The sequence below is a fragment of the Halyomorpha halys genome, unplaced genomic scaffold, assembly GCF_000696795.3.
Source record: "Halyomorpha halys isolate HHAL.00 unplaced genomic scaffold, Hhal_1.1 Scaffold18.1, whole genome shotgun sequence".
NCBI classification, from domain to species: Eukaryota; Metazoa; Arthropoda; class Insecta; order Hemiptera; family Pentatomidae; genus Halyomorpha; species Halyomorpha halys.
This window is the reverse complement of record NW_027114407.1, coordinates 1,043,360-1,068,449: the sequence shown is the minus strand read 5'-3', so window position 1 is coordinate 1,068,449 and position 25,090 is coordinate 1,043,360. Positions and strand designations below refer to the sequence as shown.

General features: G+C 33.6%; 1 protein-coding gene across 2 annotated transcripts in view; it reads right to left on the bottom strand.

Moving 5' to 3' along the window:
- The window catches only part of LOC106680842 (serine protease 33), a 123,091-nt gene extending 98,706 nt beyond the window's left edge, over positions 1-24,385 (bottom strand). For both annotated transcript variants that reach the window (XM_067051612.1, XM_067051613.1), the window contains exon 1: positions 24,301-24,385. The gene's annotated coding sequence lies outside the window, so the exon portion shown is untranslated. The remainder of the gene's footprint in view (positions 1-24,300) is intronic.
- Positions 24,386-25,090: the final 705 nt, after the last annotated feature.

The window sequence follows — 25,090 nt, the reverse complement described above, 5'->3', positions numbered from 1 at the left end:
GGTGCGGTCAGCAACCCCCTTTGCTAACCGCACCCCCGACCATCTTTTCCAATTAGTAATCTACGGTCAACTATCTACACCTCATTAAAAATGTTTTTTTATTTACCATCTAACTTTTTATTTATATATGCCTCCTAATTTTTTAAGTTTTAATATTTTAACAAGATGTTAAAACTTTCATTAATTTTATTTTTGATATTACTCAGAAATGGGCTCAAGGTAGACTTTACCAGTACCACTAGATTAATTGTAATTAAAAATGGATCAAAACAAATAAGATGCTGCTACTGAAAAGCGCCAAAGGAAACTATAATAACGAAACAAGGTTACACTGGAAGCAGCTTATCATTATTTAACTGGATGATTCTTATGGAGATCTCTTGAAAGTACCAATACCTGTTGCCATCAGCTTTCAAACTTACTAGTAGGAAATACCTTCCATAACTTATATCTTCTGATGTGGGTATTTATTAAAATCACTTGTATTCACTGAAATATATAAAATCCTAAAACAGAGAGTCGTTTAACTTGTGGTTAGATTCCGTTTCAACCATTATGTAATTTTTCTGAATTTATGAAATCACTCTTACTTCTTCTATTAGTTATTAACTTCTAAAATTGTACTATATCGTTTCTGGCTACAATAAGATTGGAGGATTGACCAATTCAGGTAAAGAATAATAATGGGAATTATCTCACTTTACCTCAAGTCCTGATAGATGGACGATGTTATGTCACTATTTCAATTAACACTTTTTATATCGAAGAAGTAAGATTGCTTATAAATTCAGAAAATGACGTAATAAGTAAATCGGAAGCTAAACCCGACAAGTTACACCACTCTTTGATTGGAAGGAATTTGAAAAAATTCGATAATTAAAGCTCAGCCGTTCAACTTCTTTCTTTTTTTAAATTTTTAATTTTAGGTGGTAAAATATTTCTCACTAGTAAGATTGTATACCTGATATTATTCATAATATCTTTTTGATAACATAGTATTCTCGAAATAATACATATATGTATTCGTATATTTTCTGAGTTAGTTTGTGTATTATATTGGTTAAAGTATGCATACTATATTGGTAAGCTACACAAACTATCTCTAAATAAGAACATAGATTCGAGTGAACTTTGGTAAAAATTAACGGGAATTAGAGAATCTCATTAATCACTTCTAGTAATGTTAGTGTTGTTGATCTTTGACCTCGAAAGCCCGAACGATCAGAAAGTGATTAGTTCTTCAATTATCGCCAATGATAATTGTAGGCAATTTATTTTGATTTTTTATAAATGACCTTGGTGAGAAAGTTAGTGCAGTATGTCTTAATGATTTTACATAGTCATTTCTGCAAAGTAAATGGTTGCGGATTTTTTTTTATAATTATAAATTTTTTTAATATTTCCTGAAAGTGCTCACTGTTCTACATATCATGTACATTATTTGAATTGATAGGTACAAGTTGGCTTGAATTAGTGGTCGATCCGTCGAGTATTTGGGAACAAAATGAAGGGCCCGGAACAAAACCGCCTGTGATGCATCCATTCGTTTCTCAGTTAATAATGTTTAAGAACTACTCCACAGACCTTTCACAAAGCTGGAACAGGTTGAAAGTAATACTGAGGGCGTATCTACTGGGGATAACTAAGGACTGCTTTTATTATATTTTACTTCTCGAGAAGTAGCAGGTCTTATAGGGAGAGGTGCCTTAAATCCTCATCCTGCTAGAAGGTATTTAGTATACTGAGGTGTATTGTTACAAGAGAGAAGGCTCAACAGGGTTCCAGAGGATTATAGATAAATCAAACAGATAATGTGGGATCTCAGCAGCATTGAGGAATGAAACCGAAGATGGTCGATAACCTATAAAGGAGCTGTTATACATTTGCTAAAGCTTTGCGAAATTCGTGCATGCAGAAGTGGGTGGATGGGTGATTTGGATAGGCTGGTGCAAGATGCCTTACACTATTCGGATAAGTGCTTGTACTGCATCGAAACATTTGTGCTCACTCTCTTTTTTTTTTTTTTTAATTAATTAAAGAATTTCTCCAACTTTCGGAATCAATAGATATTGATCAATAGATATACTATAGATACTTTCTACAGTTTAAAATAGTAGTTAACTATAAAGTGTAAGATAAGATTTTAAAGTACTTTTATTTGGGTGTTAATGCATTCTTTTAAATCTTATTAATTAACATTAGCGGTCTATTTTCAATTAAAAAAAGCACAAATACGCATTATTTAAGACTTATATGCCTGGGTAATAAAATTAACAATTATCTGATAAACAAGTTAGAACAGTATTTTAATTTATAGATTATATACTACTATTCCTTGCATTTTATTCTGTAATATCTGATTAGCGATATATCAGTTTCCTTTTATTTCACCTTTCGTCATCTTGTTCCTTCTTAGAATGTAAATAGTGTAAAGTGAAGGTGTATGTTATGTGTGTGAATGCCAACTTTTCTCACTATTGTTTTTTACTAAGCATAAACAGAAATATTAAAAAACGTTACTAAGCATAAACAGAAATATTAAAAACGTTACTAAGCATTTTACAATAAATAAAACAATTTTTGTTACTTTGAATTGGTACAATGCATGTGAATCCGGTTTAAGGAGACTGAATTAAGAAAATATTTTTCCACAGTCGAGCACTGACAATTCTCAAAAAAGGTTTACTAAGTCTGAACGAAGTCAAACTCTTAGCCTCGTTCGTCGACCTTTTAATTTACGTCTTCGCTTTAACATATCACAAGTATACAGTTATAAACATATTATATCCTTGCGTAATTAAATTAATTGGTATCTCCTACAAATTCTTGAACGAAAGTTGAATTTATAGTTTATCTAGTGCAATTTCTATGAATTTTTATCACATACCTTATGCTTACTTTGCCGATATTTATGTTGGCTTCATTTCGCCTATTTTTATTTTGTTTCTCTATATAATGTAAATACCCAATACAAGTCCGACGCCAAACATGTTTACCTGTCTAGAGCATACACACTGCCGTTTGGTATCTTAATTCACCAAACATTTGTAAGTACTTTAAATTTTCGACAAGAGGCAAACGCATGAACATCTTGAATGTACTAAGAGGATGGATATGTATTATTAGAAAACAAGAATTTGGAAAGGAGCCTTTTGGCTGATTCTTTTATTAAACATGATCAAATTGAGCTAATTGTTCATAAGAGATCTCTCATAAATTATTAGCGGTAACGACCAAATAAAAGTAGGGATATCCTTGTGCAAAACATTTTTTAACTCTTAAATTATTTTTATTAGATAATCACAACTTTAAATTAATCTTCAAAACTGACAGTAAACCTAATAAAAAGATACATTATTTAGATATTAAGTTGAATCAAAATTTTGGGAAAACTTCCCAATGCATAACGACATTCGGTATTCCCTAGAGGCGTCATCATTCCGTAAAAAACGGGTCGGGTTTCATAACCGCTCATGAATGGCTAAATCTCTCAGACTATTAAACTCTTCTTATGAAATGTTTTAATGTAATCTTCTTATAATCCTAAGCTCTGGAATTAATTGATTTGTGGTAGAATTACAACTATACACTCGCAACTCCAGTTCCTTGGAGTAAGTATACAAATGCTGAAATTATTACAGAATGGTTTATTAATTGAATTTATTAGTTTACTAAATAAATAAAAAAATCTTTTGTTTTTTTAGATTATATGTAACTTGAAGCGTAAAACGTCATTATATGATATGTTAAATTTTCTTTTTTTGGTCGATTACAAGTGTTGAATTATTATTGAAGATAGTAAACCAAATTTATTTTTTATTTCCCATCCTCGCGCTTTTCGCGTTTTGGGCTCTACGACGGTGGAATTGGTCAGAGTTGTGGAAAACCACAAAATTCAAAAGGGCTATTAATTTTTTTGTCTTTTTTTTATCAATAGATAGTTGATCGATAGGTATATGAGTGACTGATGTTAATCGGTCCTCCTTTCAAATTCTGAGATAAAACCTACCTATATAGATAATTATTATTTTTAATAACATCAATTACTATTTCCAATAAGTTTAACTTTAAAGTATATATGTAATGATTGCACCATTTACATGATAATCAAAGAGGAATGGTCTGCGGTGTAGTCAAGACAAAAAAACAGTAGAATAAATTGGACCAAATTTTGCAAAAAGGAAACAAGACCTGCTGTCTCTTGTAAGGTACAGTCCTGTAGAGCTTATTCTCACCAGAGCCCTGTTTTGTATTCGATATTGCTAACCTGTTCTTCTATTTTTAGAAAGGTCAACGAATCGGACACAATAATTTACTTTACTATTTCATTCGATAATGCATGTGACAATACTTTTTGATTGGTGAACATAGGTTGCCATCTCGACATAGTGCCCCATCCTCAAATAAATTATCGAAAGAAATTGGTAAATAACTTCAATACAGTATCGATTTCTGTGTGTTATGGCTTTGCTGTCGATAAACCCTCTTCCTCTTTCACCTCAGTTACTTATTGCTTTTGATGTCTCTATCAGTAAAAAAATTAATTGAAAAGTACATAAATTCTTGACTATCGCTTGATGCAAATGATGCAGTCGACGGTACTACAAGTTATTTTAAATAAAAATAAATATGACCTTTAATTCAGCAATTTATAACTTACTCGTAGAAAAACAATTCGTTCAGGATTGAAACATTCTTTCACACCGACTGCTTTTTTTTAATACTATTTTTCATTCCGTTATGAGAAGAAAGAAATAAACCCTATAATCCATCTAATGGAGTAACATAAAGAAATTATATACCAAATCAACTTGATAACGTGGAGTAAGCTTTAAAAAAAAAAAATAATAACTTCTATCGATACTGGTGTGACAAAGAGGTTGTGCAAGTTGAGGGTCTTACAGTAGCAACTTACAGCTCATACTTGAAGCCTTGTGACGGAATCGGTACAGTCAATAAGATACCATTTGACAAGAAGGTAACGATCGTGGGAGCGCAAAAAGTGTGTAACGTATTACGATGCGGAAGGATTCGTAATCGGCACGTCAACTTCAAATCATCGTGACATAATGAACATAATGGCTACCTCGATACTTTCAATGCACATTGTTGTATGGAAGAAACATTACTTCTATTTTTTTTATTGGCAATCTGGAATAAGGCAGTGAGAGTTATAGCTTGTAACAATTTAGACAGTGCCGGAGGACTGCAACGGAAACAGTTCTGTATAGGAGCGAATCCAACTATTTTTTAATGAAAATCTAAAGAGTGCTAGTGAAAGATAAGAAACAGTTGGCAGTCAGATACAGCTATGTCTCTCAATTGTTTCATGTTTACGCTTCGTTCCTCTCCGACGGCTACCTTACTCTCCCTATCGATAGGGTTTTGAGGCTCACATCAAAGAATATTTACAATCGATTATTTTTATATTATAAAAACATTATGTATTCATTTGTGAAGTCAACGAGTTAGTTTTTGAGGACCAGTATCTATTTGCTCTGTTTCAAAAAACAAGCTTCCATTCCTATGGAGGTGGTAAATAGTAATAAATGAAATGTAAATAAATTTAACGCTAAATTAAGGATATAGAAATGTTTTATTAGTTTCTTACATAATATATCGAATTTTGTTATACAATTTATTCATATTCTCCGTTAGTTACCAGTTTCTGTCACGACAATGGCCATGGAATCGACTGCATCTTTGAAGGAATAGGATTTCAAAGCAAATGGATTGAATTATCTTTGCTTAAGCCAGAAGCCAGCAACTGATGTAAAACAATAATATAGTGCATATATTGTACAATATATATTCATTTTTTTTGTTCGTCGTAGGTGTGCATATTTATTGGTCCAGGTGGGTCATAAGTTGAAAACTGACCACTGATGATTTGGCGATAGCGCTGTAAAACAGTTCAAGAAGAATAAATGAGTTTCTCTTTAAAAAGATCAGTGTGTATGCAATCATCTCCTATTTAATTGATGAGAGAATATCTCGGAGTATTTTAAAATCGTCTTGTGGCATTCAATAACAAAAAATACCAGTAATTGTAGAAAAAAATGATCTTGATATAATTCAAGCTATCTGGATAATCGGTGGTATTCTCCTGATTCACCCCATTTTTATTGAATATATAGATCAATGTTTTATTCTTATCATTAATTAAAATGAAAAATGAAGTATAACGTTCAGATCAGAAGATAACTTTCAAAAAATATCTAATTGTATAAAATACTTTCTGTGAGACCCTAGGTTCGTTGGCGGGATGTTCTTTACTCATAGGAGATACAGTATATTGCTATTTTTCATTTATCATATTAATGATTTATCATATTTAATTAATTAATTAAAAAAAATAAAGAACCAAGAGCTGTAGGGCCCAGAGCACCTAAAGCATTGGATCCCAGCCTAAAGAAGTCTCTAGACCACTAAGCTGGAAAGTGGGCCATGCGCGGCCTACGGCCACTCCCGACAATATATGTCCTGACAATATATATATATATATTTATTTAATTATTTATATATATATATATAAATAAGCCATTGGAAAATTAGGATGTTTAAAGTTCGTTCTGAGTCACTTATATTGGACAATTGCCTATTAGAACCATTCATCTAACACCTATAAGGAAAGGTAATTAATAAAATAAAAAGTATTAATAATAAATTCCCACAATATGTGGATTCTATTGCAAGTCATCCTACGGCTCTGGTCCGTGAGCCACCGGTTAGGAACTACTGATCTATAGTAAATGCGCTAATGTATGGTTATTATAGGTCACTCGAGGATTTCAAAACATTTTCGAAAATTACCAAACTGCAAAAAACCTATTTCTTCCAGAGACAGAGGTTTACAATAAATAAATTTATGCTTCTTGTCCTCCCAAAAAATTTCAATTATTTTCACTACGATGTTTTAATATTTTTTCTTTTCTATAAAACTTTACTTTTACTCCAATGTTCTTGATTTATCTTGAAATTATTAAAAAAATAAAGTAATCTTTAAATCAGTTTTGGAAAAACGAGAGCTTAAGTTATGTACTTGACTTACAAGTATTAATCTAAAATGTTTTTGAGAATTATATTAGAATATATTATTGTTCAAATATACGTCCAAATTATAAGGAACAGGCGATACGAGATGCCATTTTCGATTGTTTACGTGCAAAGAGCTTCTGTTTTCTTTACATATTCAATACAAAAAAGTGCTAAAATATAAAAAATACTCACGTTGAAGTCATGTGAACGTAGGTATTATTTTATAATGGGAACTTTTTGAAAACGAGGTTAGAAACTGAATGGCGGAAGTGGGAATGTCATGCGAACACGAAACGAAAGTGAACTCATCCACCGAGGCATAATTTGACTAAACGGATTGTACATGTCACTGGATTTCTTCCTTGCGTAATTCTTAATAAGGCGACAATCTGTTTCCGTCATAGAGGCCACCTTGCTCCTTGAGTGATCGGCCATAGAGGTCGTACCTCGTGATGTTTTTCGACATTCATTGTCGCCATTGTTTGGTAAGGCCCGGCGAGGACACTCGTGGCCAAAGACAATTGTCGACAGCGTTGTATCAAATCAAGATAGCACAACTCAACGCGACCATCCTGTTTCGATACAAAATGCTATTAGAATGGTTGCGCTCACTTCCTGAAGAAAATCTGATTTGAAATAGTCCCCGCTTATTGTTGTAATAACTATTTCAAAAATATTGAACAAGATTGGAATAAAATACATTTTGCATTAATTCCTTTCGTACTACATAAAAAGGAACCGATTTCAATGAAACTTTTTTGTAATAATAGGTCCCAGTTTCAAACTATTAGACATGTGTTCAAGGAGCCGAGAAAAAAAACATACAATTTTAGAAGTTTTTATATTATCGTATTCTGTCTTTGTTCTGCATGTATTTAATAGTTATAATGTGCAGAATAAGACCAAAAAATTGTTGATCGTATTAAATGAGTTTAATTGTATACAAAAACAAAAGCTGCTTCCTGTTCACAAAAATCGTTTTTTAGGAAGAATCAAGTCAAATTCGTGTTGTTTTGAAGCCCTTAAATAAAAATTTTCTTACAAACAAAAATTGAATTTTTTTGGCTTGATTTTTGAATTAATTTTTTTCTACCGATTCACGAATTAAATTCATATCTCCTCACAATATATAATTCAAACTCATTGTTACTATAGCTGTTGGATTTCCACTCTTCCACTCCATATCTATATCTTTTAGATTTTATTCCTTCATAGGGTGAAAAAGTAATTTTAAAGAAAGAAAACCTTCTCAAACATTCATTTTATAACGGTTTTTATTTATTTACTTAGTTCTGGTTTCTAATGTTTCGGGCAGTTAAAATTATTATAAACCCCTTCTAAATAAATATCAGGAACGTTTTGAAGTCATTGCAATTTTCGGGAAATAAAAATGAATGTACTAAGGAGAATATTTTTAGCAAAAAAATGTCATAATTCGTATTATTGGGTGAGAGAAACGAAAAGAAATTTTATTTCGTTATAAAAAAAGATTTTACCACTTTGCTAGGTCATTCGGTCTCTCTATCATGGCCTGATTGGGTACTAATTTATGTAAAATAAGAAACAAATATTTTTAATTGCAGTGAATAAGTTTAAGTATATACAAAATTATAAAAACCATAAGTCGCTTCGTGTAGAGTGGGCCAAAATTTTTCCCTAAGAAAAAGTAACTCAGATTCCTTTTTTAACGTCCCTTGAAAACTTTTTTTTATCTGTGTTCGAGTCTAATATTTTTTGACCTAGAGTCACCAAAAAATGATTCATTAAAATCGGTGATTTTTCTTATGTTAGAGCGAATTGTTAAAATTAATCTTTTTTCCCCCGTTTCCTGGCATATGGATTACGGCAGCAATGGTGTAGTGCGCTGGTAGTAAAATTGGACTTGAGCTATGATTATATCCTGGATTCAACTCAATAAAAGTGGAAACTCTATAAAAAAAGTGTCAAGAAAACACAGTAAAAAAAATAAAAAATACAAAGGGTCTGTATCTGATAAACAAATCAGGTGGCTGATTTTGTCTGTTTCTTTTGCTTTTCAACAGTTATTTCATTTTTATTTTTTTCTGAGCCATCTAAATTTAAATTTATTCAACGTGTGTTTTCAAAAGGACATCTTGGATTTTAAGCGTTTCGGAGCACATTACGTATTCCATTTCTGTCCAAATTTACTGTCAGTGCTCGTATTTTAAATGACGCACGTCCAAGGCTTTGTTATTTATTCTGGAAACAAAATGATTCGGGATTTAGTAAAATAAACTCATGTGGGTATGTTTTGAATGTTTTATATACTTTGATGTGTGACTTTTCTTTGTCTAACCTCCTAGTTTGTTAAGTAAATTTATGACTCAATATTCCTCAGGTTAATATTTAACATGTAAGCCAAAAACAATTCTTTCCAAACTCCTGTATCTCGCTGCCTCTTACCTGAAAGTTGTTGATAGTTCAATAGTTCTAACAGTCCACAGTTTCGATAAATATTATAAATAGTTCTTTTTCAAATTATTCCGTAAGTGCCGATGCGTCGGAGGCTGTTATGAAGTCCATTAGCCATTGGTGAAATTTGAATTTTCATTTTGCTTTTAAAAAACTGTCAAACATCAATACGTAATCGATTATTTAGTATTAAAAAATGATCAATTATGCATGAATCGGATGGTTGGATATGAAACGCTCGTGGATAAAAATGACAATGATTAAAACCAGACCAAATTGACAAAAATGTTTTGTTTTAATTAATGTTGATATTTAATTTATAATTTTGAATTAATTGATTTCAACAATTTTTGATTGATTGGTAGTTACTGCCTCATAAAAGAGTTGACGGTATCACCAGTGTTAAAAAAAATGTATTATCAATATGGTAAATATTGTTATTATGAAATTCCTGTGTTACTTCGGATGAGGAAGTTAGTAGGGCAGCAGAGATGGGGGTTCCCCAGCGCTTTTGTAAACCAAGTTGCCGGATTTCAGCTACGAATTCTATCTTGACTATTAACTTTCTAACACCCTTTTCATTCTCAGAACAGCCAAAACCACATTATGCAAGTTTATGTACAGCTTCAAACCTGTCAAAACTGGTTTGGTTAAAAGATCAGAAAAAGATTCAGGGTGTATTGCTAATTCTAAACAAAATTATATAAATTCCTTCAATGGAAACTAAACATTAAATCTTCCTCAGCCAGAAATGACTGAACAAATTGAACAGGGGATAGGATCTTGGGGCAGGTGAGGTAGAATAATAAAAAAATGATGAAAAAATGAGGTCAGTCCGCGCCGACTGTAGGCTCTCCTTCTCCGCCTTGTCTCTATCAACAACCTTCTTCATGGATCTCTATAGTACTGGACAGGCTGTATAGCACTGGACAGGGTGTATAGTACTGGACAAGCTGTATAGTACTGGACAAGCTGTATAGTACTGGACAAGCTTAGTCAAATGAGAACAAAGCATGATTGGTCAGTGATGTCTACGTCGATCTTAACACGCACTGCATAGTCATTAAGAGACATGTCTGAAACTCTCAAAGCTGAACTGTGCCAACGAATAGAACAAGAACTAATCCATTTTGTCACAGGTCCATCCATGTTGTCTTCTCGAAATTTTGATCGATCAGATAGATTTTGATCGATTCATGCGGGGACATCATGCAGAAAGGGAAAAAATAATAAAGTAAATAAAAAATAATTACAAACAACATATCTTTCAAACCTTATTTAGAGGTAAATTTTCCAAAAATCTCTTTTAGCTAATTCAAAATATTGAGTGATTGCAGTAAGGGAAGTTTATGTATACAACATTATATATATGGTTAAGAAAAAAATAAAATTATTACATGAACAATTTTACCTGAAATTTTTTTTTCTCGTTTTTTTCGATTTTTGGAAGATGTTTTATTGAATTTTATGTAGCAGTTTCGTTGTTGAGGGGTTTGTTGCTTTGAGGAGAGCTGCAAGTCCCCTATCTATTCAGAGTTAAACCAAAATATTCTACAACTTGTCATATTATTATTCTTATCGTTATTATAAGTTTATTGAGACGTTATGGAAACACGTCTGCTCGTCTGAAGATCCAAAAGGAGTTCTAGACTTCTTACTGAGATGTTGTTAAGATAGACACGTTTCTATGGATCATACACCCATAAGTCCGACGCATTTCGGATGTTTCACTACGGTGGCGAGTTATCATTTAGTTGAGAAACCACTCAGGTCGATGACTCCATGGATTTCCCTTCTCAGTGGGGCACAGAGGCAGCTTGCAACACGTATTTTCGGTTCAAAATTTTTATATGAATTGAGTTGGTTTTAGTTTTGTTGAAAAAGTTCAAAGCCACTAAAGGAACTTCTTTTGGAACTTTAAGCTTTTTTCTCCCATCCTGCCATTTTTCGACTTTTTTTTTCTCGCAGATTTATGTCTACAACACTTATATTTAACAACCAGATTGCATACGATCAATATTTTTTAAGGGTCGTTTGATCCAAACTGGAACTTATGTGTGAAATGGTGTGTGTGTGTTGGTCTGTGTCTGTCAGCGCGTGTTTTGTTAAAATCGAATAATCGAAAGTGCCACTTTATATGATAGATTTTTTTACTTTTTTCGCGATTAAGAATAAAATCAATGTCCTATGAAGTAATCTCTAATATCAGTTAGATCTTATCCTCATTGAGATAATATGACAGAACTTATATTACGAATTTATAAAAATGAAAGTTATGTGATGCGCAAAGCACACCAGATTTTTATATAACACCCAGGGTTAAATGTGATATTTTTTTTTCCAATGACGTTGGCTTTCAATTTATTTTCTCCCTCACTTAAATGTTTACATTTTCTCGACCACAAGTCCATCGATCAAACAAAAACTGATAAATGGACTGCAGTAGCAATTTTTATTTATTAATTTTTTTAAAAACAAGTAGTAATATTTTATTATTCACCTTGATGAAAGCGTTTGTGGCTGTAACAAACAGAGTATATCTAACAGAACAGCCATGAATAAAACAGAATAGGTGGACCATATATTAAAATAATATTATTATAATATGGCTATTTTAAAAGTAAATATAAATACATTATTATTCATAGAGAACGAAAACACGAATTGAACCCAATGATTTCCTATATATGTCAAAGTACGAAAATTAACTATGGTCCTAGTATGTGGTCCACTTATGAAATGTGAAAAGTTTTTACCAAGCTTTTACAAACAACTTCTTTAAAATTTTATTTTATTAATTATCAATCAGAATGATATCAGAATATTCTTAGAGCCTCATAAAAACCACGTTGTAAAAAGTAAAGCAGTTTAAGAATGAATTTTTTTAATTCATTTTATTTACAAACAATTCTTTTTTTTACATAAATATGTATTTTAGTGACATTTCAACCTTTTTTTTAACTTTGGCCATTTTCAAACTTCTTTTTCATACTTCTTCACCCCAGTCATTTTTATAAAATTCTTTGGTATTCTAAATTCAACGTTATGAAATGGCGTAGACATTACATTAAATAAATAATGAAACACGTAAAATTAATATAATAAAAACATATATTGCTTTTCAAAACTTATAAGCTAATATGTTGTTTTTTTCCTTATTTATTTTAGCTTAGAGAAATGTAGTATAATTTTACCTGCATATTTTTGCTGGGGTATTCCAAATATTTAATACTAAATGCTCTGATGATGGGTTTGTTCAGTAGCCCATTGCTTATAGACTCTTATTTTCTTATAATAATTGCTGAACCTCTACATGGTCAGTCGGAATGTCAGTCAGAATTTAAAAGTTAGACCAACGTGACTGACTTGATTCATAAAGACTACACGATCATTTTGCTCAATGATCTTACTTTTAAATGAGATATCGATCAGTAAGAATCTTGTGCATTGTCTCTTTCGATTCGTATTGAGGAAACAGCTTGTCTGGCCATTATCTTGGCATTTCCTTGCAAAAATAAAGTGAAACAAGCGATAGGAACGAATATATCAACTCTACTTTCTCAGTACCCTCTTCAGTTCAAATTATGAATGGTCGGATTTCGAAATTTTCTTGTTAATCCATCAGTATTGTCCGTACATAATCAATCTGAACGTCCATCTTTATTTTTACTGTCATTCCGATTGACCGTAAAGGAGGGAGGTCCCAGAAGAGAAGAGGTATACTCACATAATGTGCTCTAGTTTTTATAGCAATCGAAGGCGCTAAAAACAATGAGGCGATTTACCTTTACTTGGGACACGTATATTTCTTTAACTATTTCATTTAATCTGATTTCAAAAAAGGTTTATGCATGTATTTTTTTTTTAACTTAATTAATAGTTATACATAATTGAGGGATTCTATCAAAATTCAATATGTCCAATTTTGGAAAATTATTATTGAAAGAATAATATGGGAGCAGCTCATGAATAAATCAAATATTCCAAATTTGTATTGAAGATATTGATTTCTAACACCTGTTTTACTTCGAAAAATTTTAATTAAAAAAAAATTTATTAACGAGAAATAAATCACGGCTAACCCGTCATTCTGAGGCATAAGGATTAGGTAAGGAAGAATAGAATTTATTAACTTTAGACAAAATGCTCCTCAAACGTGAATGATCTATAACTACTTTATGTTTTCATAAGGCACGAGGAGCTTACCGGTATTGCCTATTAGATAATCCGGCACTGCCATTATGATTCCAAATATAGCTTTATATTATATTAGCTTTAGACCCAGTTCCTGATTTATATATTTTTATGCTGTACATTTAACAAATATCTAGTTTATTCAGCTGTAAGTTAGTATAAAATTTCTAATCCCTAACATCCAACATTAGGTAAGTTCCAAAGACCATTTTTGACTGCCAAGAACTGAACAAAGCTTGCGCAGTACCGGTTTTAGGAAGGATAAACCTGTACAGTCGTTGAAGCAGACTTACAACGACCTTCTCTGAGATCTCTAAGAGTTTGAACTGAAAGACGCTAAGCGGTTGTTAAAGCAAGGTCAGTAGTAGTAAGAGATATGAGGGAGCCAATGGCCGGCACGAATACCCTTTGTTGCTCCGGTGAGGAAATAGACAGCCGCCAATTTTCTGTACAAAATCGGCTTATATGTTAGCGAGTGTCCTAACCGTACAGTATAACACCTTCACAAAATTTCCGTACACAGTCAGTATGCTCTATGGTAGAATTTCAAAAACCCACAAGCTGCGGAAGACATATTTATCTTCCAAGCAATGTATATGTCTTATATAGAAAAAAATCAGGTAGATCAAACTAGTTTTATTGCGACGATCGCCCTACTGTATTGATAAACTCTTAGCCCAAAAATGAAAACCTAAATAAAACCAAAAAGGTAAAAAAAGTCTTTTAGGTGCTCAAGTCTCTGAGCATAAACCAATTTAAATTTCAGTATAAAAACTACACTTTAAAACTGTTTCGTTTACCACAAAATTGTAAAATTCTAGCCCTATCTAGCGGTCTTTGGGGTCATTTGCCAGCTTAGCAACCAGTCGGTAGCTAGAAAAATATGAAGAAGGAATTATATCAAGCATTTCAATGTTTTTTTTGTGGCCACACGTTTTTTTACATTATTATTTTTAACAAAACCCATAAAACATACATCTGCAAATAATTAAAAAAATTAGTTTCTTTCACACTTAACTGGCATTTCTTGTGGTCCTCAAAACCGAAAAATTAGCTAATTATTTAATTAATTAACGAATCTATTTAGGTTTTTTTGTTTTTCACCTATAACTAAAAATTCCTGCCGGATAGTTATGGTTTGAGAAACAGCTTTGAATGAATACCATTAGCATATTAATTTAGCTAAATAGTATGTCGTAAACCGAAAAATATCAACTACCAAAAAATAAATTTTTTTTGTGAATTTTGCGTAAAAACTGATATAAAAGATATAAGTGCAAAGAAGCAACGAAATTCTGGCGGTCCAACCATTTAGTTGAATAAAGTTAAGAATCCTGAAATTTTAGGTCTTTTGGGATTTCACCTATACATCCTAAACGGTGAATCATAACGAACACTTTATAGTGCAACAGTAATAAATCTGGCAAATAGCACTTGACATGAACCACTTTCTCTGCTTACGCATCGATTTCATAACACTTTAGTCCGGCAATTGAAGTGCAATGAACACCTGGAGCATATGGTTAGCGGCCACACCATTTCACAGAATGAATTATTATTATGATATGATACTCATTCGACACCGAATTTAATGTTTTTTAGTTTGGTTATATTATATATTTATCGATAGGATCCACCGTTTTTGGATCGAAAAAAGACTTTGTCAATCTAATTATCTGAAGGCTTTATAAAACTAATTATCTGCTTGTAAATATATAAAAACGTTCTATACCTCAGTTTTGGAATAATTTGAAAAAACAAATTGATTATTGATGAATTAATAAGTTATGGTATTTATTGGACACGTAACTCAATGCTGTTTGATTTTTTATACTGTAACATTTTCACCAGCAATGGACCGTTTATTAGTTATAGGATTTATTAGTTATGGAAACTAATTTTTAAAATTATTTGATGATGTATATTTTATGAGCTGGATTTTATGTATGGGCCCCATATTTTAATTTATTTTATTATTAATGCGTAGGTAGATTACTAAATTGTAATATTATTATTTCAGGATGTAATATCAATAAAATTTTTTGGAGGAGCTTTAAAAATTTCCATGTAAGCCAAAGTTGCAGCACCACTCTCACGGAGCTGCTCAGCAATATCCTACTTTCTCATCTTACTCACTGCTTCTACCTCTATCACTTATTTTCTTCAATTTATGACTATTTATTATAAAGACTTTTATTGTGTTTGTGGTGATTTTTATTATTAAATATTAAACAATAATATTATTGTTAGTTTATTAATACAATAAGATTAGCGTATAAGCCTTCTTTCATTAATTAAATAAAACAACTTTAAAAGCTTTTCCTGTCAAAACTAGTCAGTTACAAGAGTATAGAAATATTTTAAGAAAATTAATTTTAATAATAATTTGTTATGAAAATTAAATTTGATGAGAACAGAATGACTTACACCACTTTTGCTCTCAATAGCTCATATACTTTTTGGAGATTTCTTGTTGGATATTGGAAATAGACAAGTCAATTATTGATTATTTGACAAGTTCCAACTTCTAAATAAAATTTCTGGAATAATAGTTGGATTCAAGTATAGTACTATGCCCTTGATTAACAAATTCCTGTTATGTGTTTTCAAGTTTAATACCATTCTTTCATTAATTAATTAAAAACATATTCTAATTTAAAATGATATCACTTATAACATCGGAAATAATCCATAGCATAATAACCTGCACCAACAGCTACCAAGTTCAATGGATACCAAGAAACATAGGTTGCTCTTTTTGGATTCACACAAGCTCTCAAATTTAACAGTAATATGTTCCCTGATCACTATCACTCTGAAGGGACCCTCGCATCGCTGCAGTTCCTTTCCCCTATTGGTAGACAATCTTCTGTAGACTATGGTCCCGATTTTGATGTTGCCCATTAGGTCACGCACGCTCAAATTTTGTTTCTTCACTCGTTTACTCTTTTCCCTCTCGGTACGAGCTTTTAATCCATTTCACAATTTCTTTAGGGCTAAACTGTTATTAATAACTCCTTCTTCTCAAGTCACTGTGTCTCTATAATCTATCCGCCGTCCGTGCAGTTCAAAAAGAATTTCGAAGGGCGCGAGCCCCGTGACCGTATGAACGGAGTGATTGTACACTGCAATAGCTTGTTCCATCTCGCAATCCGGTTCCAGTCCCGTTTCCAATAGATACACACGCAGATGGTCGCTGAGAGGGCTATGCAGCCTCTCGATCCCTCCTCTGCTCTTAGGATGTCCCAGAGTGTTGAGATGCCAAACTACTTCTAATGCTTTTATTTCCTCCCTGATATGCGCATTATCAAATTCTCCATCCCCGTCCGATGATATTCTGTCAGGAACCCCGTAAAATTGAAACCAAGCGCGAAGAGCCCGCAACACCGCCTCCGCCGACTTATCTTTCACCAAGTACACTATTGCTATCTTGCTGAATAGATCCACAACTGTAATCCACTTGAATCCTGTCCAAGTGAAAGTGTCGAAGTGGTACGCTCACGGTTGGTGTTTTCTCATGTCTGGCTTGGAGGAGGGGGCGCCTGTCATGTTTTGTGCTGAGGCACACTTCACAACTCCATATAGTTTCCTGGATGGTACGTTTCATGCCATACCAAAAGTATCGACGCCTTAATCCTTTCAGGATTTCGTTCGATCCTCGGTGGTCTGTTTTTCCTTGGTGGTATGCCAGTGTCACCTCTTTCTGTCGCTCCATATCTTGAACCGTTTCCACCCTCAACATACAGCGAATGAACGACCGATCCATCCCGATCTGTTTTGATCTCCACAATCGCTGTATCTTATCCCATATCATTGCATTGCCTACATCTCAATGGTGAGTCTTTCCGGGCTTAGACGGTTCTGCCATGGCTATACAAATTTCGGCTTCTCTGGTTCCCGGATGCATTCATATCGTAGTGATGTCGCTACCTTTATATTTACTTTTTTTGTATCTTCATGATGCCCGTTGTCTTCGTCTTCCAAATTATATGGTGTTGTTTGTCGTTCCCATTTCTTCAATCACTTCTATCTCCGCAAGTCTTTCTTCTGTTGAACCTTCGTCATCTGATGTTTGATCCTCATTTCTGTGTCTAGGCTTGTCTGAGTGCTACTCTTCCTCTGGAGTCCATTCTCGTGGAAACTGTCTCACCTCACCGGGAGACGGGCCTCCGTGGTCGTCCTCAACGGCATTAAGTGTTATTGCTCGACAAAGCCAGTCTGCCACAATGTCTTCTTTTCCTGGCTCGTAGGCATTGTCCATATTATATTGGCCCAAGAGTTCCTTCCAGCGAGTGATGATGATTCTTTTAGTTTTTCAACCCACTGAAGTAATCTGTAGTCAGTGTGGACCCGAAATCTTGTTCCAAAAAGGTAGGGTCTAAATTGGTCCACCCTCACACAATCCCCAACAACTCTCGTTATACTGCACTCCAAAGTACTGTAACGAATCTCCGTCTCTGTGAGGCATCTACTAGCGTAGGCTAATAGTCGTTTCCCCATTTTGTTCTTCTGGGATAGTACTGCACCCAGCGCATACTCACTGGCATCCGTCGTAAGTGCAAACGGCTTATGAAAGTCGGGAATTCAGAATCGGTTCCCTCTGCAACTGCTCTATATATTTCCAAATCCTATGTACTATGTCTGCCGTCACAACAAGCTTGGACACTTTCTTCAGTAAATTGTTCAAGCGTACGAGGTATTCAGCCATTTCGAGCACAAACCTTCTGTAGTAATTTAACGCCCCCAACAACCTCCTGATCCCTTTTATGTCCTTCGGCACGGCCATCTTCTGCAGGGCTTCTACTTTCTGGGCATCTGGTCGTACTCTCCTCTTTGAGATTGTGTTTCCAAAAAAGTTATTTGTGTTGGACCCATTACCGACTTCTCACGTGCAAGCTTTAAGCCAAACTCCCTCATCCGCTGGAATACACTCCTCAAATTTGCATGTGTTCCAACTCGGACTTACTAAATACTAGCAGGTCATCCATATAAACTTGGCAGACGGATTCGTCCAATCCCTTCAGAATCTCGTCCATGAGCCTTTGGAATGTTACCGTAGCATTTTTCAGACCGAAAGGCATCCTCGTAATTTCGTAGTGGCCTCTCTCAAAAGTAAACACCGTCTTGTGTTGGTCTTTTGGCCGCATCTTAATTTGGGTGTACCCTACCTTCATATCTAGTACTAAATATTTTAGCCCCACCCAATTTATCCAAAATATCCTCGAACCGGGGTATGGGGTACTTTTCATCTGCCGTCTTTTCGTTTTAGTTTGCGATAGTCGACCACTACTCTATATTTCTCTCCGAATTCCCCAACATGCTCTTCTTTCTGTCCGTCCATAATGGACTATTATAGGGAGATGTGCTATCTACTATAATTCCTTTGCAGATTATCTATCTCCTCTCTAATATGTTGACGGAGCGCTTGCGGGTACCGCCTCTCCTTCACATAGATAACCCTGTCTTCTTTCAGCGGAATCTCATGTATTTAAGATTCTCCTACTAGTTGTTGGCAGATATATTTCTTCTTTCCGATCTTGATGATCCACTTACATCTGTGATTCTGTACCCTTGCGCCAACTTTCCCTAGCAGGTCACACCCAATAATCATTTGGTAGTCTCGGGACATATTTGCTACTATAAGTAGAGTTGCACTACGAATGTAGATGCTTCCTCTTAGCCACCCATTTACTTAATTCAATTTCCATTTCCCCCTCTACTCTGCAGCCCCCCACAGTGATTAACTAAGCAGTGCTACTCCTGGACCTGGAGCGCCTTCTTTCATCTTCTCCAGAGCGTCTTTGCACGCAATGGTATTGGAACACCCTGTGTCCACCAAGGATCTCACGCTTCCTCTAATCTATCCTAATGATCTAACCTCGGAAAGTCCTTCTCCACCTCACACGTTGGGCAATCACCTCCATCGATTCTATCGGGTTCGATTTTTGTCGTCGAAACGTATATGGACATTGTCTCGCTATATGTCCCTCTATTCCACATTCAAAACATCGGGTACGAGAGCACTGAGCCATTTTCGGTCCTCACGGTGCCCGCTGCTTCTTGGGTTTATTTGGCCCATTCCGGGTTTCTTATACTCTATTTTGCACTTTCCTGGTGCTCTCTTCCTCTCCAAGGAACTGAATTAGTCCTCTGGCGATTGAAACTAACTTTCGTCCAGCCGGTTTCTTCTATGTCCACTCTTGATTCCCCTTCTATGAGGTCTTGAGCAATTTCTACAAACGAGCGCTCTCTCGGAAATCCTTCCATCTTCCCCAGCTCTCTTGCTAACTGAATCTTTAGTAACATGGATAGGAATTACATCCGACCTTGTACCTGGATTGTTTCCATCATCTTGCTGAGTTTAATCTTGAATTCTGTAAATGCGTGCCAGGGGTACCTGTACAGCGGTATATTGTCCACTAGACTGTCTTGGTTTTTCCTTTCCCTGATCATCATAAATATGCCCACTGGGGCCCATCATCCTCCTCCGAACGGCTTCTTCAGCCTATCCTTAACTATGGGCCATGGTGTTTCTTCATCAGTCTGAATTTATTTTAAAATACTGCTCTTTATTCTGCATACCAAGACTACCTTCAGTGAATCACCATCTTCTTTATTTAGTAGCTCTTTCGCTCCCTTAGTTTCGATTCGTGATATAAGTCGGTCGCCTCCTTTGAGAAAATGGTTCAACTCACCAATTTCTCCAGTAAACCTTTCTAAATCTGAAATGGCATTCCGCAGGACCTGTGAGGTTGCTGCAATAGCATTTAGTTGTACTGCAGTTAATGTCATCCTTAAATACTTATTGTAATTTGAAATTAGTTTAGCTAATATGACCGAGAGAGAAACAAATATATTTTTCTTTTTAAATTAAAAAAATTACTTTCAACCTTTGCACTCGCCCCGGGTTTCGGCACTAGTTACTTGTTGGCGTAGAAAAACTAATAAGAAAGGAAAAAGACGAACACCTTCTCAATGCGTAAATAAGACTAACAATATCAATTACTTTTTTAGTAGCATGTTCAATATTTACTGTACCCTCTTAAAATTGCGTTACACATAAATTTTTAAGTATTATATTTACTAACAATTTAGTTAGAAATTTTAATACATATAATATTGAATTTAATCATAATATTATGTAGAATATTTTAATATCTGTATAAAAAAATTTAAGTTACTTCCAACTCAGTATTGATGGTGAAATGTTCTTTATCTAGCGATGGAAACCAAGAATGAAAGAGATGAAATCATCATCATCTTCACTGATTCCCAAGGCGCTATACAGAAATGATCTACACTAGGCATTTTAGAATCACCCCTTGAAGGAAATTGTAGGAACATGGCAGCTATTATGGAGAAAAAAAGAAGGATTTTAGCTCTGTGAAGTTTATCAGGCCAAGTTCGTAGATATGGCAATAAACAAACTGTAAAAATTGGTTGTGTGGATAATCAGCCTTTAAACCACTAGCTTACAGAACAATAAAATCTGTCATTTCCTCTTAATATAAGGAAAGGACAAACGCAGTTCCATCTTTACACTATTGGTCCGTGGACCAGGGACCCGCGATTCATAGCCTCCTCTCCCCTAGCTCCTATCATGCATAGCATTACTAGTGGCCCAAACAATGGTCAATTTTGGTCCATTTTTTCAACCAACAACAGCTTGTTACAAGTTTGTTAAGCTGGTAAATATTTACTATTGCAGTTTGTGCTTTTAGAAATTGCACTACTGAAGCGACTATTGTTTTCTCACTTTAGAGAGAGAAGAAAACAATCCCATCAGAATTTGTCCTGACCGTCAGCCGTCTTTGACCACATGAAGTTATTAGGTCCTCACTCCTGGGATCTACAACTTAAAACGAATCAAAAGTAAATAGAAAATTACGATTGTTTCAAGAAAGAGTGAGCATTGATATTGATAAATACTGTTGTATTCGAATAAATAGACAAAAGTAAGAACCTCTTATTTAATTTTTTTTAATTTTATTATTTATTTACTTATTTAATTTATTTTAAGTTTAATTTTTCTTTTTACTGTTTGTTAAATAAATTATTGATTTTAACTCTTAAAAATGTAATTTGAATAGCTCCACCTCTAATCCAGAAGGCACCATATCTTAAAGTATCCGTGGCTTATTCAAGGTTTACTTTGAAATCTAAAATGGCATATATACCTCATTCAGACACATATTACATTAGTTATATACCATAATTAGGGCAATTTCATCCTTTTAATGTTATTAATTAACATATTAAAACTAATACTAATACTTTAGGAGCTAATGACTATTGATTAACCTGAAAACACGGCAGCCAATCGGTAAAATCTGTCATCTTAAACTTATACGCTTCCAGGGAATTGTAAACCTTTTAATGTTGCCTTTTTAAAGACGTTTTACATAGCTTACCGAGTGTGGCATAGGAACAAAAAAAGATTAAATAATTTAAAAGATTTGTACTTTTTTCTCTCAATTGAAGAGACTCTGAAACTGATAGATCAAGTGAGATATAGGAAGTTTCTTTTCAATAAGGAAGTATTAAATAAAAATTATTCTTTGCATTGAAGTCCTATATTCATTAGCGACCGGACTTACGTCCTCCCGGAAATGAATGCAATCGCATATATAAATAAAACATTTTTTGTTGTTGTTACTGTCTCATTATTCAATCGTAACTTTGATGTAAATAAAGGAATGCTAATTCACATCCGCGTTGTTTCGTGAATAATTACTAAACGGGGTAAAAAAATCTGAATTGTGTAAAAAACAAATAAAACATACTAATATAATTTTTTTAGACACCTTCGTTAGCACGAGATATCTTTTCTTATTGTAGGTCGTATCTTCTAACGTTACCTAGGACTTCATCTTGACAAGCTTCTTATTTGAAAGGCTCACACAAGACTAAAACGACAATAAACTGTTCTTGGATTCCGATTTCTCTATTTACTTGACAAAAGATCTAAACTTAATTAATTACAAAAATGGTCTATTTGGATGAATAGTTTTGAACTTTAGGGTTTCACATATTTGTCAAACTCCTTTTGCATCCAATACTTACATTCCAAAATCCTACGAGGAATCCTTACTACGGTACAAATAAAACTATCCACAAAGACTTTGATATTGATAAATTCTTTCAGAAATTATCATCACGCCTTGCAGACTAAAACTGAAGAGGCTATTGTTAGAACAAATATTTTCGTGGAAAGCCTAAGAGAGATAAATTGAAGTAGATATTGTTGGAAGAAATCCTACCATCGAAAGCCATGCAGACATAAACTGAAGAGGTAATTGTTGGAAGAAATCCTGTCATCTTATATCTTGCAGAAATAAACTGAAGAAGATATTGTTGGAAGAAGTCCTACCATCGAAGGCCATGCAATGATAAACTGAAAAGGACATTATTGGAAGAAATCCTAGCATCTAAGGCTTTACAGAAATAGACTGAGGAGGATATTGTTGGAAGAAATCCAACCATCGAAGACCTTACAGTAATAAACTAAAGAGGATATTGTTGGAAGAAATCTTACCATCAAAGACCTTGCGAGGATAAACTGAAGTGAATATATTTAATTTTTATTCTCATTTTCGATTACCTCTAGTCTTGCTGAAAAACAACATCTTTAAACTAATTTTAGGAATTTCTATACAATCCATATTCCAAGTTGGCACCCAACATTATCACATACCTTTTGGAAATTAGAATAACTTGCTGTAAGTTTTGTATGATACCAAAAGTGAAACATGTTATTTTTAGTAGAAATAAGATTAACGAAGACACTCAAATCAATCATCTTATGAAGATATATTCTTGATATTCATGCTAATTTTTGGTTTCCTATAATTTTGGCCTAAAACATTCTCAGTAATTTAATTCTTATACAAAAGGTTTCGTCCCGATTCTATATCGTTACCGATAATCATCAGAAGCTATTTGTCCACCTATTTTTGGAGGATTGTCCATAAGTTTTATGACTGTATAGTTTAGAATTAATTACTACATTTATTGTATAATATAATATGTGAAATAAATTATCGTTAGGAGAAATGTGATCAATGAAGGCACTATCGGATTCAGATCTGTCACAATTGTCAAGAGATATGAGAGTGCTAATTTCCAAGTCCCTATAATCTTGCCGTAAACCGTTTCCTCTCAAGGTATTAAATATAACAGCGTATTGTTTAATTCGAATTCGAAGCTGACACCAAACACCATCAGGGGCTATTTCGACATCTATTTACATTAGACAACGTTTACCAAGTTTCGTTATTACTCTATACTTTGTTGTTACTTATTATATTGATTGTGTAGTATATGTTAATTGTTGTTATTGTTAAGAAAAATACAATCAATAAAGGCACTAGAAGATTCAAATAAATCAAAATTACATGGAGATATGAAAGGATATTCCTAATTTTCGATGGCCTGTAGTCTTGCTGAAAAGCTACTCTTTTAAACTAAATTTTAGAAATAATTATTCAATTCTACTTCCAAGTATGACACCAAACATTATCATAGGCTATTTCGACATCTATTTTCAGAAAAGGTTCCAAAAGAATGGATTGCTGTAGCTATACACTTTAAAGATACTTGATATAATTATTATAAAATATAATCGAATAAACTCACGTATGAGATGATAGACGTGGCTCGACAACCCGTGAGGAGACGACAGCTACGACCCGAGAGCTGGAGCACTACTGAAGGCGATAGCACTTTCTCTGAACTTTCTCTCTCTCTGTAGAACCTCCACCCCTCCCTCCTTGAGGCGCCCCCACACACAAACCCTTTCGTTTTCGATCGCCCGTAGACCTTTCTCCGATATCACTTCTCGTTTCATTTTAATATTACAGAACTTACTCTGCTATTCTTCTCTTCCTTTTTTTTTTATTTATATATTTCTCATAACAATTATTGGTTACCAATGTAATTAATTAACTAAGTAACTCAGAATTTAAGTCTTATCTCGGAAGCAGGAATCCTGTGCTTGCAGGAAGAATGGGTTGGTTTTAAAAATATATAATAATCTTCATTATTTAACCCATGATTAAGGGTATAAAATTTTATTTTATTCTTTTTTTTAAGGAAAAAACCAAAAGTTACAAAAAAAAATGAGACTATCTGAGGTGATAAACCTAAGAAAAGGATATAGACGTAAGGTAATTTAGATAGACTCGATAACAATTTGTCTGAAACGTCTTCCAAAATATAAAAATTAATGGAGTGAAGCATATTAAGTTTTTTTGTTTGAAAATAAATCAAAAATTTATACTAATCTTGTGTCGAAATTAGAAATTTCATATATCTTTTGAATTAGAGAAGATTTAAATAAATGCACCATTAAAATTGTTTTAAATTTTATGAATATTAATGTTTAATTACTTTTTGTAATATTTTTCGCGAAAAAATCAAGTTTTGT